Source organism: Pithys albifrons, chromosome 4, assembly GCF_047495875.1.
Source record: "Pithys albifrons albifrons isolate INPA30051 chromosome 4, PitAlb_v1, whole genome shotgun sequence".
NCBI classification, from domain to species: Eukaryota; Metazoa; Chordata; class Aves; order Passeriformes; family Thamnophilidae; genus Pithys; species Pithys albifrons.
In genome coordinates this window covers 91,430,452-91,445,758 of record NC_092461.1, presented here as the reverse complement: position 1 = coordinate 91,445,758, position 15,307 = coordinate 91,430,452, and positions in this window count along the sequence as shown.

Sequence of the window (15,307 nt, the reverse complement as noted above, 5' to 3'; positions counted from 1 at the left end):
TTGAGACAATGAGAGAGTGGGTGAAATCAGTCTGCCCTTCCTTATGTTTATCAATTTCAGAAATCCGTGTTTCCATTGGATATCTAGTGTTCTTAGGGTTTATACAGAGAATAAAGCATTTTTGGAAAATATGTTGTGTATACAATATGTCAAGTGCACCATTATTTGGAAAGGTCTGTTTCTCTGCAGTGACTCCAAGACCACTGAAGGTGACAGCCATAACAGTCATTATACATGATATTGTATTGTCTGGTCAGGTGACATTAATTCTATATCCTATGTTATAGCAGAAATAATTGGGTTGGTATGTGAAAGTTTCACAGCTCAGTAAAGGGCCTACCAGCTCTTGTGAGTCCCATCAGTAACAAAAAGAGAAGTGAGTTGATTTCTTACCTGATGTAAAGCAAGTGAGAAGGTAAGGTTGCAAAAACCCAAGATTTCACTTACTGAGGTGAAGCTGAAGGTCTATCTGTTATGTTTTACATTTTAGTACCTGGAGTCAGGTTCCTCTCACGCCAGTACAGCAGTCTTTGTCATCCATGCTGGCAGTGGAAAGCAATGAGAACCATTAGCATGGGATTCATTGAACTACCTTAAAAATCTGCTCAAGGCAGAGAAAAGTAACTCCATAGTTTGTGTTAATTGGACTAAGTGCCCGTTGACTCCAATAACAATTTACAGTGATTAACTCCTGTGTAAACGTCCACATTGTACCTTCCACCATCAGGCAAATCATGTTCCTAATACATGGAGTTGCTGATTCCACCTTAATTTATCAAGGTGAGAGGGGAAACTTAGAGAATCCAAAGATTTATATATAAAAAAAAGCTGTTATTTTATTTGGTGCTCCTACTTCTGACCTATTTGGCTCCTCATATAGCTACCATTGCTACTTTTCACATATGCATCAGGATATACAGAACAGAACAGGGCATGTTACTTCTCCCAATAAACCAGACCTTGGTTCTGGTTGCTCAAGGCAGTTCTGGTTGCTCAAGGCAGTGCTCTCGTTAGGCACCAGTGAGGCATCATTTGCAGAAAGCAGTTGGCATCCCTGAAAAGCAAACTTCTTCACCTTAGAGGTCTTCCACATAGTTTGAATGCTCTTGTCCCAGGCTTTAGCTGTGAAGGAGGGGTGGTTGTGACTTTGGGCTTTGGATTGGAATATAAAGTAAAAAAAAAAAAAAAACACTCCCATTTTTACTACCCAGAAAAAAGGATTCTCTTCTCTCCCTTCTAACTACTACTCAGATTTTAGAAGAAGAAAAGGCTAGCACATTTTTTGGCACAGAAACACTTCCAGATTGTGTCTTATTTCTTTGAACTATGCAGGCTAAGATAATGATATAAGGATAATTATATTTCATGCTTCAAACTGAAGTCAATAGGGGAAAAATATCCTTCTGTGTGGAGATTTTGCATCATGTTTAAAACATCTGTTATTAGCTGAAGCCAGAAAGACCTATGCATGTATTTAATGAATATATTTAAAGAATGGAGAACACAATAAGCACTTAAAAAAAAAGAAGTAGTTTTCTCCTTATATTAGCTAGTCTGATATTTTAGTTGCATCAACAGTAAAGTCACCAGTGATGTATCCCATGCTGATCATAAAATGTAGCAGAAAGGAATTCACTAGTAGTTCCGAAACACGCAGTTTCCAGAAAAAGGTAACAGTAAGATTATAATTTTTACAAAATACTCTGAAACTCCTTACCAAATGAAAGAAGAAAAAAATCTTCAAGAAAAATAAAGAACACTTCCTTAGAAACACTCTCACCAAAAAGGAAAGAAAATGCAATGGTTTAGACTGCTAGATCTAGATGAAATAATTCAATTCTACTTGCAGGAGAGATTAGAACTAGAAATCAAGAGGGCTGCTAAGCTTCATCACTGAGGGAGACCATGGTAGGGCCATCTATAGTAGGCAATGCCTCTCTACAACTCCTGTCACTATTCAGGAAGCTGAGTGGTGTGGTGTTTGTTGAAGGCTGTTTCAAAATTAGTTATTAGACAGCTGCAAAGGGCCTGGATTACCCCTCTTTTAGGTTTTGTACATTTTAAAACCATACTGAGTGAACATAGATCTTTTAACTGAAAAAATATGAATAAGAAACCTTTTTGGAACTTCAGAAGAAGACTTGTTCTGAGGGTCTTTGTTGCTTGGAATGGAGCTGGAGGAAGAGCACTCCAATAATGCAATACTAAGCAGTAAGACTTGGTTGGCATTTGGGGATCTGGTGGAACACGACGTAGCAGGACCTCTGTGTGACAGCTGGCTGACCAGCAAAATGCCTAGTAAGATAAATGAAATCCATCTGCTGGAAATGAAGGAAGGTGGTGGATTGAGACTGATTGTGCTGCACCAAAATTATCTGTGATATGAAATTCTCCCTCTTTATCTTCTTTCACCTGTAATGTTCTTGATGCAGTTGCTTTCATGAGAGGGAACTGAAATGTAATGGAAACCCTTATATTACCAAATGAATTCCTGTGGAAGAAGAAGGAATTGCTTTGTTCTCTTACTTTGTCCTCCAGAATAGATTTTGTAAATTTCTGGAAATTTTGTTTTTCTTCTTGCCCATTAAACTTACAGAATGGTTGGATAAATTATTTTTTTTCCTGTCACTCACTAGTTTTGATACTTTACATTTAATCACTGTGAGGTCATGAAGGTGTGATAAACAAACAAATAAATAAATAGCTATAATTTTGGGGTTTATTCTAAATTTGTGATTTGCAAAAAGGGATGGAATATCACGATCACCAGACTGGTAAAGGCAACTTTTTCACACTATCAGGGTAAGAAAGAGGTGCAGAACATAAAGTTGTGCCATTTGGAAAGGAGCTGGGGCAGCATCTGACAGGATATCTGACAAAGCAGTTTGCTTGTATGCCTCTTGCTGTACACAACATGAAGCTGAGAGTGCTGGCAGAAACATTTTGAGTGAAAGGATGTTATTAGGTCCCCTTTGCCTCTGTGACTGGCAACGTGGCTGTAGCTGACTGATTAGTGAAATTGCTGATCATAATTTTTAGTCTTGAAATTGTGGGCCTGTGTTTTTTTTTGTTTTGTTTTATTTTGTTGTTAGAGAACAGGATAATAATTCATGAGGAGACCATATAGGCTACAATAAAAAAGCCCCAACTATAAAACAAAAAACCTTTTCAAAGCAGTTGGTATTCAGTTCTCTGACAGGCAGAATTTAGAATAAAAGGTTGCTAACATTTTGGCAGTGTTTTCCTCAGGCTTTCTCTTGTATTTCTGCCAAATATCTCACAAGGCTCAGATTTGATTAAAATGGCAATGCTCTCTGCTACTTGAATGTAATTAGAGCCATTCATTACAGCTTTAGTTGACAGTTTGGCAACCTGTACATTTTTCTGAATATGGACAGTATTCCATGGAAACAGTTCAAGGGAAGAGTGCAAGAAGAGGGTCCTCTCTTGAACTGCAGCAAATGGAAGACCGTCTATGTTTAGAGAAGTTTACAGGTTTCCAAAGTGTCAATTGAAGCTGCAAGGAAGAGCTCTAATTAGACTAACCTAGCAGAGCACCACAGTTTCTGTCAGCCAGCCCCTGCAAGCTCCTAGAGCATAGTTATCATATAGGCCCATTCAGTATTTTTACTGCAAGTCACTCTATTTTGCTGCTATTAATCCCAGCCTGAGAACACTGTTGGATGGAAAGTAAATCAAGAAAATGTAAACCTTCTCTGCAAGCCAGATTTTTGCAGAATTTAGGAGAAGATTTTTAAACTGCTTTAATCTCCCACTCTTTCTAGTATGTGCAAAATAAAACATGATTCCAATAAGGTCAGAGCAGTCCTGATCTTCTTTCAGGTTCCCAATGAATTGTATCTTTCTGTTCAAAATATTAAGTCAACTATTGTTATTTTCATTTTGCATTTTTCTGTGCTGTGTCCTGACACTGATAAAATATAGCAAGAAATGCCATTTAAAGCATCTTCCAAATCATCTGAAAACACAAATCCTGTTGATTCCAATAATTATTTCTTGTGATTAAAGTAGGAATGTCTTAGTCCAAAATCTGATGAGAAGAGCTCTTTGTCTTTCCTGTGGTTCACACAGTCAAAAAGGAAAAGGAAGAGTGCAAGTTAATGGACAGGTCAATCAGTAGTTTGGTTCTGCACTGCTTGTTGCTGGGCTACCTCACTGTGTGACCCAGGGGATGATGATAGCCTCATTGCCCTTTTGGTTTCATGGCAAACTGAATACCGAGGCTTTGCAGGAGGGAGGGGGCATCTGCATGAAAAATGGGTTCAAATTTGGGATAGTCTTGAGCTCACTTGTTTGTTTATGTAATTGTGCACAAAGCCCAGTTCCTCTCAACAGCAATAGCAACAGGCAGACCATGAGCTTTTGCCAAAGTCTCCCACCAGACAGTTTAGCCATGTGCCAGGGAAACATCTGTCTCTTTCTGCTTCAATTCCTTTATCCTCTGACATTTAACTGCTTTTCTCATTCCCAGCCTTGTTAGACGTTCCTGGATCTGGAATCTCAGAAAACCTCTTAGCTCTGGGTGGAGCAGTGGCTTTGGGCTGGACACTTAGAAATGCTTTTATTCTGTTGTGCTGTGGATTGAGTTGCAGAGCTGTCACAGCTCAGGACATGGAAGGTACCAGGAAGCTGTCACCTTCCTGAGCCATCTCCCTTTCCTCCCAGATCATCTGAACCTCCCTGAGCAAGCTTGATGTAATTCTTTTACAATATCTACTGTGTCTCTTGGGGCCAGTTGCTTGCTATGTCTGTTCTATTTAATTTCTCTTAATCCTTGCATATTTTTATACTGTGTTTAATACATTGGATAAAAAATCATGGGAAGCTAAGGCAAACAGCATCCACACCATCACAAATGTAATCACAAATGTTTAACTATTTAGGTAGTATTCTCTCTTTCCAACTTTTCAGCTCATCATTGCAAATCCATTTTTTCACTTTCCCATTCTTCTTGGAACCTACCTGTGTGTGATCTCCTTTCTTTCCCACACAGAATGTAAATAACAGCTTTCAGATGCTGCTGTTTGACTTGGCAGAGGACCCCATGGGCGATACCTGCTCAAGTGATCCTAACTCATAAACTGGGATTTTACTGGCAGGCCAGATGTACTTGGTGCCTACCTCTGTACAAATGCATCACAGTTGTGTTACATTTTCCTGTGGGTTAGGCTGTTCTAAAGTCCTGCTTTTCAGGGGAGTGCAGTAAATACATTGCAGTGCAGAAATGTTTCCTGTGCCTCAGAACATTTTTATGCAGTTCTGTCTGAAATTTTCTCCTAAATGTGTATGCACTCAGATATAAGAAGCTGCTCAAGTCACCTTAAGCATCCTTAGAGCCTTGTGCTCTTTTATTGAGCCACAAACATTAATATCTGTGTTGAATATCAAAGGGAATTTGAAACATATGTAGGTATGTATATGTAGTGCAGTAAGCACACAATTTGACTCTAAGACTACAGATTGAAAACAAAATAGAATATTATTTGGAGAGCTCTGTTGTTATCTTTGTTTCTAGTAGTTTTCTAGTAGCTCATTTATGGTTCCCTCCTTTGTATTGCTGCCTGTACTGCATACATGACTTAGACAGAGATGGCCACAAATGGTCTTCAAATGCATTCTCTACGTGGCTAGGAGTCTCAGCACCATTTCTTTCACCTGATGGCCACTGTTGTGGCTAAGTATATCTCACAAAAATCCACGATTCACATTTCAACCCATTTCTCTTTTTTTCAAAGACTATAATATTGTGTGACTGCTATTACAGTCATATCACAAAGTCAGTCCCTGGCATTAGAATCATAGAATCACAGAATAGTTTGGATTGGAAGTGACCTTAGAGATCAACTAATTCCAATACCCACTGACATTCCTCCTCAATCATTCTATAGAATCCTTGAAGGTGAAGGGTGAAATTAGATCACCCCAAAAATCTTCTTTTTTCCAGGCTGGATTGAGAGTCACAAAGACAAAAGTTAAAATAACAACTTTCCCCTCAATACCATCTTTTCCCAGGCTCAACATCACCCTTTGATTCCTGACTAATTTACCTCCTACCCTAAGTGGTGCTGGGAGATGGGAAAAGTGGGCTGTGGTCAGTCCATAACAGCTCTTCTCTGATGCTCTTTCCTCTTTCTGCTGTCCTGCTGCTCCATCTGGGTCCCTCTCACAGGATGAAATTCCTTCAGGATAAAGTCTTCACCAGCATGGTCTCTCTCCAGGGTGTAGTTCCTTCAGGAAACATCCACCTGCTCCATGTGGTGTTCTCCATGGGCTGCAGTGTGGGCATCTGCTCCACTGTGGTCTCTCCAGGGATTGCAGGTGAATCTCTGCTTGGGTGTCTGAGACACCTAATTCCTTTTCTCCTGCAAACAAAACTGGCATGCTTATTTTGGATATTTAGGCTCTCCCCTGTCACCACCATCTCTCACATAGTAACTGAGGCTGCAGTTTTAAGTTGGGATACTTCTTCCCTCAGGCCTCTCAGGACCCCAAAGGTGGGAAGTTTGTAAGTATCCTTCTCTGCAGAGATTCTCTGATTGGCCTGGCAGCTTCTCAGGGTATCTTGCTGCCAGCCATCTGCTCAGAGGAAGAAAGTCTGCTCTGACAAATCAGTTGCTCTTCTGGGCCTCTCTGGCATCTTACTGCATGTCAAAGTGCTTTCCTGGTTATGACCAGCCAGCAGAAGACACTTTCATCTGTTTCCTGTATCTACCTGAATTAGCTTCTGATATGATCCACTCCTCTGCTCCTTGACTACTCTGGAAGGTGTGTTGGGCAGTGATTTTACATGATGAGGTGCCCTGGAGCCCTGCTTTGGAATTTGGCACTTGTGTTGGGCAGAAACATATCAGTGATATGCGTATGAAATCATAACTCAATAACGTCAGGTCGTGTTAGGGTTACAAGACTCATATATTTATGTATGTAATGTACATGTTTCTCTAATGACAGATTTTAAAACACACAAGAAAGAAAACTCAGACTTAATCCATTAAAAGTTACATCATAAAGGTTGCTCTTTCTGCCTTTTTCTTCCCTGTGGTGCATTGACCTTGGTTGGATACCAGGTGCCCACCAAGCTGCTCCATCACTCCCCTTCCCACCTGGACAGGGAAAAGAAAATAAAATGGAAAACAACTCACAAGGCAGTTTACATAAGCAAAAGCAAAAGCTTGCATATGCACAAAGAGAAAAAGAATGACTTTGTTCTCTACTTCCCAACAGAAAGGGATACCTGGCCACTACCTGGGAACAGGGCTTCAGCATGAGTAGCGGTTGCTCCAAAAAGCAAACACTGTAAAGAACTAATACTCCCTTTCCTCTTTTTTTACTTAGCTTTTATATCCAAACTGACATCATATGGTATGGAATATCCCTTTGATTAGTCTGGGTGAGGTGGTCAGCTGTGTCCCCTCCTAGGATCAGCCTACTGAAGGGAGAGGAATGTTGAGAGACAGTGCTGATGCTGTGCCAGCGCTTCTCAGCAGTAGCCAAAGCACTGGTGTGTTCTCAACACCTTTCTAGCTACCAATGCAAAGCACAGCACTGGGAGGGCTGCTATGGGGAAAATGAACTCCATCTCAGCCAGACCCAATACATTCCCCTTGCCCATTTAACTTGCTATTTCCACAGAAATGATTATCCCGTTCAGCCCTTGAATATAGTCTCAGAGCACGACAACTTTTAGATCAAGTTTCTTGAATTGATTCTTGTTAAATACTACATTTCACCCTAAAACCTATTCTAGATTTTTTTTCTCAGCCATTCTTCTTCGTCAAATTAAGTATTATTTCTCTCCCTTGGGATCTGCAAATTATTCTCTGTTAAGCCAAGTGTTGTTTTCTGCATAGTTCTGCTCACTGAGAAATACAATAAATTCCCATTCTTTCACTTTGGTAATTTTTTGGGCACATTTGGATGTGAAATGGATTCAATTCCTACAGAAATTGCTATGTTAACAAACATGTAGGATAAAAATGTGTAAGGGAGTTAAGGACAGGTAGGTAATTTGCTGGGTTGAAACCAGATACTGTGGCACTTGCTCCTGCAGCAATTTGACCCTCACCCTTAGCCTTTCTCACTCCAGCTCCCTGTAGCACAGCTGTCAGTCTCAGTTCTCTCTCTTCTCTCAGCCTTGTGACCAAGGCTGTGCCTACACTCTGGATGCCAGAGCCAGCTCCAGACTCACTGCATGGTGTTAATGTGTTGCCAGTGTCCCAGAAAGGACTTGATCCCCTCATATGGCAGAGTGATGAAACTGCTTAGGCAGCTCTTGCCCTCTAGGTGCCCACTCTCCTCCTCTGAATTTGAAGGGTATCTACACTGCAGATAGTGTTTCAATGCTGTGTGTGTAAAACATGAGAATTGCAGTGGTTTGTAGCCTAACAGGGAAAATGTGAAGATAAATACCATGCTATTTTAATTAGAGGGCTGGCTAGGTAGCACTTTGAAGCTTTCTGAAATTCTGTCCTGTAAATCTCTCCAGTTCATGTTTGCTCAACCAATTTCAAGCTTTCTAGATCCTACAGAATCAAAGAATCCTAGAATCATTTAGGCTGGAAAAGGCCAGCCATTAACCTAACACTGCCAGGTCCACCACTAAACTGACTCCCTAAGGGCAATGTGGACATGAATTTTGAACACTTCCAGGTACCATGATTCCACCACTTCCCCAGGCAGCCTGTTCCACACTTTCAATGAATAAAATTTTGCTAATATCCAATCTTAGCCTCCCCTGGTGCAAATTGAGGTTGAACAGAATGAGGTACAAATAAATTCTTTGTATGCATTGATTCTTATGATGAGCTGGATGCATCTGAAGCAGGGGGAATTCCTAACTGAACTCCCTTTAAGCAAAGTCTGGCAGCTACAGCAGCAAAGCCACAGTTTGGCATATATGCTAACACAGCTACCCAGTGCAGTAGGTAGGTTTCCAGCTGTGTTGAACTTCCCAGCACTGGGCAGGACACTTCTGTGGGTGCTAATATCTTCAGTTTGCTGTCCAGGCTGCACAGTGCCTTACTGAGCATGGCAGGATGAGTTCTGGCCCAGAAACAGAGACCTGAAGCCATATCCCTGCATGTGCTCTGTGTGAGTGAGCATTTGTTGCAGCACGTCAGTAACACTGGATATTAGATAATTATGGATATCTGCCTCTGTTTTGGCAATCCTGAGAGCTCATCACTTAAGTGCCTTTGGCAGGATTGGATTCTGTTTTATCTTGTGCTGCTGTGTGCTTCCGGAGGCTGGAATCCACATGCCTCTCCAAAAAGAGAAGGAAATTTTCTATGGATCATTTCTGATGTCCCAGCTTGGTTATAGGAGTTTTACCTGACCAGAGGGGCGAGTGGCAGCACATGGTGTGGCAGGGGCAAAACCACACAAGGTACTGGTTGCCCTGTCAATGCACATATACTGACTGTCCACCTGGCTACCAGCTCTGACCATGCACACTGGGTGGATCCCTTTGGCAGAACCAGCTTGGCTTGTTTTCCTTTACCCAAACAAAAAACTTGTAGAAATGCTTCATCTTTGACATCTTCATCCACTCAGTCAAGTGTGAATAAAAATATTCTGTTGTTTGAGCAGAGAGATGGAAAGAGAAATGTATGAGTGGACGTACTGTGATCACCTAAACCCTATTTCCTTAGAAACCCAAAGTAATCATGGATCTCCAGAATCTTGCAAAATAAGAGAAGCACTCTAATGTTACAAAGGAGTATTTATTATAAAATGTAAAATATGTTCTAGGTTTATTATTTTGATTCAGAGCAGTAGGACTTTATGAATTCAAAGCTGGAATACATACGGGGAAGCAATTTAATTTTGATGACTGGAAGACAAAACATGGCAGTATCAAACCAAATTTCCTTCTTCTGTACAGTTTTTTGAGGTAGGGTTTAATGTTTTCCCCGGAGAGAAAAATTAAATGTTTTCTTGAAGAGTATTCATAAAACTAAAGAAGTCTACATGCTTGTCACAAATGGAGTGCTATATTGCCCTGTGGGCATGAAAATTTCAAGCTCTTTAGTACACTATTATAATAAGTTTAAAATGCATTTCTTGCAAACAGTGTAATTTCTGGAGACACTTTAGTTGTACTTTGGCTTACAGTTTGTTATCACAGTTGTGGAAAGAAAAGAAGAAAATATTTCTATTTCCAAACACCAGAATGAGACTGACAGGCCTGTGCTCTACTTGAGGGATCAGCAGTGGCTTCTGTTTGACTGTAAAGCTGTTTCCCAACCCTTATGCAAAAGCATTAATCTTTGCTAGAAACAAAGCAAAACACATCTATTCATAAAAATCCCTTTGAGAATTTATCTCAGTATGCTTTCTAGTTTTTAAATGCTCTCCCCAAAGCAGGTTAAATTAAAAAGAAAGATTAGACCTGGAAAAATAGCAATGACTTTCAGTCAGATGCCCCAGTGTCTGGCCTTGCTGTCACATTCAGGTTAAGGGGCCATTGTCAACATCCTTGTCAGTCTGATCCATGTATTTCAAGGAAACTGGGTTGTAATAAATGGGGACAAGTTGTGACAAAATAACATTTAGCTCACCAAAGCCATTTCTGATGATTTGGATTAGAAAGTAGCGAGTGGATTCCCCAGTTCATGCCTTTGCATCTTGAAAGCTCTGATTTTATTATGCTGAAGTGGCTCCCCACAGACTGATGTCTTCAATATCCTCCATGAAGTTAATTTCACAGCTTTTCCTTGCACCTTGTTTCTGATTTGCATCTGGGTTTATTCTGTCTTCACATAGTCATGAAAATTTCCCTAATTTTTAATCTGCATTTTTCATGTTAATGTTTTATTTTATTACTTCATGGTCTTCCCAGTTGGTTAATAAGACTGATTTATCTCTTATCTAATATACATTCATGTGTCTGTGAATAATCCTGCTTCCCCTTGGTCTTTTCTCTCCATGAGCTTCTCAATAGTTGAGAAGATGTTCTCTTTTAAAGTCTTTCAAATTCAAAAGCATTTTTAAAATTTGCCTCTATATGTACAAAAAATAAAAATAAAATATGCAAAGTTGGAACTAGCTGTAGTGCCATAGCTGTATTTTTAATACACTGTTTTTATTAATAATACTCAACAGAGTGTTTAACTTTTCTCTGACGCTCACAATAACTTGAGTACAGTGAATTAACAGCTTTAATCTTCCTCTGATACAACTTGCTGATGTCTTTATAATGGTGGTTTTGATTAAATGTGGATTAATTTGAATAAATTTCCCCCATCTGATTCAAGTAATATTTATTTCTCTAAAACTCTGGACTTCTCTACAAAAAATCAGTAGTGAGTTTTAACTGTCTCTTTTGGCCTGTGAACAGACTTCAAATGAAAATTTTTGATGCTTAATTCAAGAAATATAATTTGTTTTAAATGACTCCGTGCTTGAAAGGTGTTAGAAAGTGCAAGCTCTAAATGCCTGGCTTGGCTGACCTAAGGAGAGCTAACTACACTGCTATGACGTGGTAGAAACATAAGCAAAGGTAGGGGAAACTGCTGGGATAGTGGGAAGAAGCCAGGAGCTGCTACCAGGAAGAAAAACACAAGCAAAGACAGAAAAAACAGATCTAAGCTGGAACTGGAAGCAAGAGAAGTAATTTTGTTGGAGCCGTGACTGAGAACTGAAACATTATAGACTCGTAAGAACCTCTGATAGCAGTACATGATTTCAGAATAACCTGCAGAAGGTAACTGGATAACACTTCGGACTGGACAACAGCAACTTCTAGCCTGGACAACTTACCCATGCTTACAAGGATGGAAATGGGCTTTCACATCTAACTCTTTACAGGGTTTTCCTGTGTGTTGGCTAAAATGGATATTCATTTTGTCACCGATGGCAGGAATTTACCCAGGTCTTAGCTAGGATGGAATAAACCTACCTAATGAAGGTATGAAATGGTATTCTTTGAAAATAATGTTTTCCAGTCTGATTTGTCATACAGATTTCCTGCATGTCACTAACATGAAATGGATTGCTCAGTAAATCTTTTAATTTCAGCTTCTGCTAGACTAAAATCATCCACTGCCAGGACTGTGCATATCACATCAGTGAAAAAGATATCATTACTTGTTTTAAAATTCTGAATTAGGACTGGCATTTTAGTCAATCCCAAAATTGGTTTTGGTTTCTAAGGGATGAATTCTTAAATGCTTGTGTTCAATTCCTTATCCTGGTAGGATACTTCAACAAGACTGGGCTGGACTATAATTATGCATCAAAAAGACTACTACAGGATTTCCTTGAGGAGATTTAAAGTTTCTTGCAAACCCTTCCATTACAGACAGTATCTTTTACATTCTTGCCCTGGATCTACTACTACAGAACCAGCAGCTGATTTTCTGTGGCTTATTGGTCCCCCCAAAAAACAATAACTGCTGTACCTTTGCTTCAGCTTCATGCATCTCTACCCCCTACTTGCCTCTTGCTAAAACAAGTAATTAATTCGTGTTGTTTGGAAAGTGCTCCCGCTCAAATAATTTATTCTTGTTGACGGTCTTCTGTGATAAGATACTGTACAACTTTACAGTGTCACACACTAACCACAGCAGCATGCAGGAGCTCACATGATGGTCATTTAATATCCATGACTCACAGTCCACAGGACTAGGATTCCAGCCAACTGGGATTTGTTCTAAGTGGCGTGAAATGACAAACAGTGCATGATATACAGCTGAGATACCAAACATGGTGGCCGAGCATTTAAAAAAAAATGGCTCCTTGCCCTCTCCAGGAAAAAAAAAATTAAAAAATCATGCAGTAGATTCACCCAATGACTACTGAATATTATTTTTCAAAAACCTAAGAAAAACTAAGTGCCAAAATAAAGAACATGGCATCTTGGCCTTTCTAAATGGTTTCTGCACCCTCACTGGTCTCCGGTTGTTTTCCTTTGTTTACTTTTTTACTTTGAGTTTTATGGTGGCAGTGGATAACTGCTCTAACTGTGCTTGTGATATCTCTGCCTGAGTTTTGTATGTAACACTGCAACTTATTTTCCCTGTCTCGATATTCAGCTGGGATGTTACAAGTTGCGGAGTGCAAGAGGGATTAGATGTTACTCTGTGATTCACCCAGTCCCCGAGGACAGCTATATAAAGCTCATCCTCTTCCCTTGGCCCCAGGGAACCTAGAGGGCAGATTACGAATTAGCGGCAAAGACGAAGGCATAAAGAAAAAAACTCACCATCTGCAAGGAGGTTCCTGGAGCACACATTCCCCTGCTCTCACATGTACAGAACTGGGAAAAAGTTTGCTCCACCGCCCAGCTACTGTTGGTACGGCCATAGACGGGCAGTTCTAGGGAGAACAAAACCACTAAGAGTTCTCTTTCCCACATTGGGATTGCTCCTTTCACAGAAGTTTCTCAAGGTTTCCTTTTGCAAGAAGAAGGTGATGGGAAAGGCAGGACTTAGAGACTCTGTTGTTTACAGATGCCTTTTCTCTATGGCCTGGGAATCCTAAAATGTGATTGCCTTGTAAGGGCAGGTTATTTTCAGCCACTCCCTTCATTATGTTCCTTTTAAACCCATGGCTTAAGTGGGGCTTCTGTGCTGGAGAGATTTTGCACTGGCTGTCTGCCCAGGGACGGATTGCAGCAAGAAGAGACTCCGACAGAAATAGGTGGCTATGTGTGTGTACCTCCAAGTCTTGACATGAGAGTATTGCTGGTAGAGGTCAAGGTTTATGCTTGCTGGTATTTCCCTCATTTACTGAAGTCAGTTGACACTCCTTTGCCGGTGCTGCCTATTTTTGTAACAGTCTCACAATGGCAGGAATTTTCTCACTTCAGTCCATACAAAAATGACACAACTTGGGATACTTTTGCCCCTGGGACTTTGTTAAGAAGCTCAAATTCTGTGTTTTCATGCTAAAATTTCTTCTAGAGTACTTGTTTACAAGTGAGAAGTACTGTAATTTCTATAAAATATTTAATTGTATTTTTATATGTTTTATCTGAGGCTTTAATATTTTAAGTCTATTATTTTGTTCTCTGGAAACTCTTGTCTTTCCTAATCTCTCAGAAGGAAAGCTCTAAATTCCAGAAAAGAAAATCAGAATAAGTGAGTCATGGTTTTTTTTTTTAAACCAATATTCAGTGATTTTAGGCTGCTTTTCAAAAGCAATTTTGTATTTAAATTCAATTTGCAATTATGTATTTAAATTCAAAAGTCTCATATTTGGTCCTTATTTTGCTTTTCCATGTGTTTTATAGAAGAAACAAAATATGATTCAGAAAATTTGAAGAAAGAAGGAACCTGAAAGCCAACAGCTATGAAAACACCTGCTTCAGCTTTCTGTGTTCTGAGTAGCACATTTAGTTACATTTATTCTTCTATATTTGCATCACCATTTTGTCCCACATCTTGTCACAGGCAGCAAGGTTTTGCTGCTTCAAAGTCTTTATCTGGTCTAAAGTCACTGCTCCATGTAGCTTATTGAAGATGAAATGGGAGTTTGGCCTTTTTACCACAAGACCAGTGTATTTTATTTTTTTTTTTTCAATTTTTAATGAAGAGTTTTGCTGTAGCACTATCTGGTATTCCTGTAGGCTTTACTAAGGCTTCGGTACCTTAACTTTTGTTTTTAATGTTCATTATGTTCAAATGTGTTTTGTTTTAAAATGCATATTTAAATTTCATGTTGCTGAGTGCAAACTCAAAGTGTGCTGTACAAGAAGGTAATGAGATTTGTGATGTTTCACAGTTCCTTGGGGAATTAGTCAGCCCTAGATGGCACTTTGGTGACACTCTGTCCCTGTACAAGTAAACTTCCCTTAGTTCTAAGCAGATCCTTAATATAAGGCAAGATCAAAATCCATGACAAAGGTTGTAGGGACTTCACTGGGTTGAGGATTTTACCATAGGATAGTAAAGAATAGACATGAACAATGTACTGCACTGTCTCCCTTGTTAAGGGAGATCACTTTTGGAATGAATCTTGTACCCAAACAAAGCACTTCTGAAGTGAGAACTGTAGTGTGCATGAACATGAATCCATACCATGCTACCCACAGGAATTTTTTGGTTGTTTTGTATATTTTGGCAATAACATGCAAGGAAGAGGGAGGTGAATTTGTGAGCATTTCTTCTCTATTAGTAGATGACATTGTTAAAATATGTTTAAAAATTTGTCTATCTGGCCTCAATTTCTTTACTGATTGGCAATCTAAACTATGTTATTATAGATCACTGAACATTCAATCAGTAGATATCTAGCAGAACATTTCAGTCACCTTTTGACAACAGCTGTTAATTTCTAGCAGTTT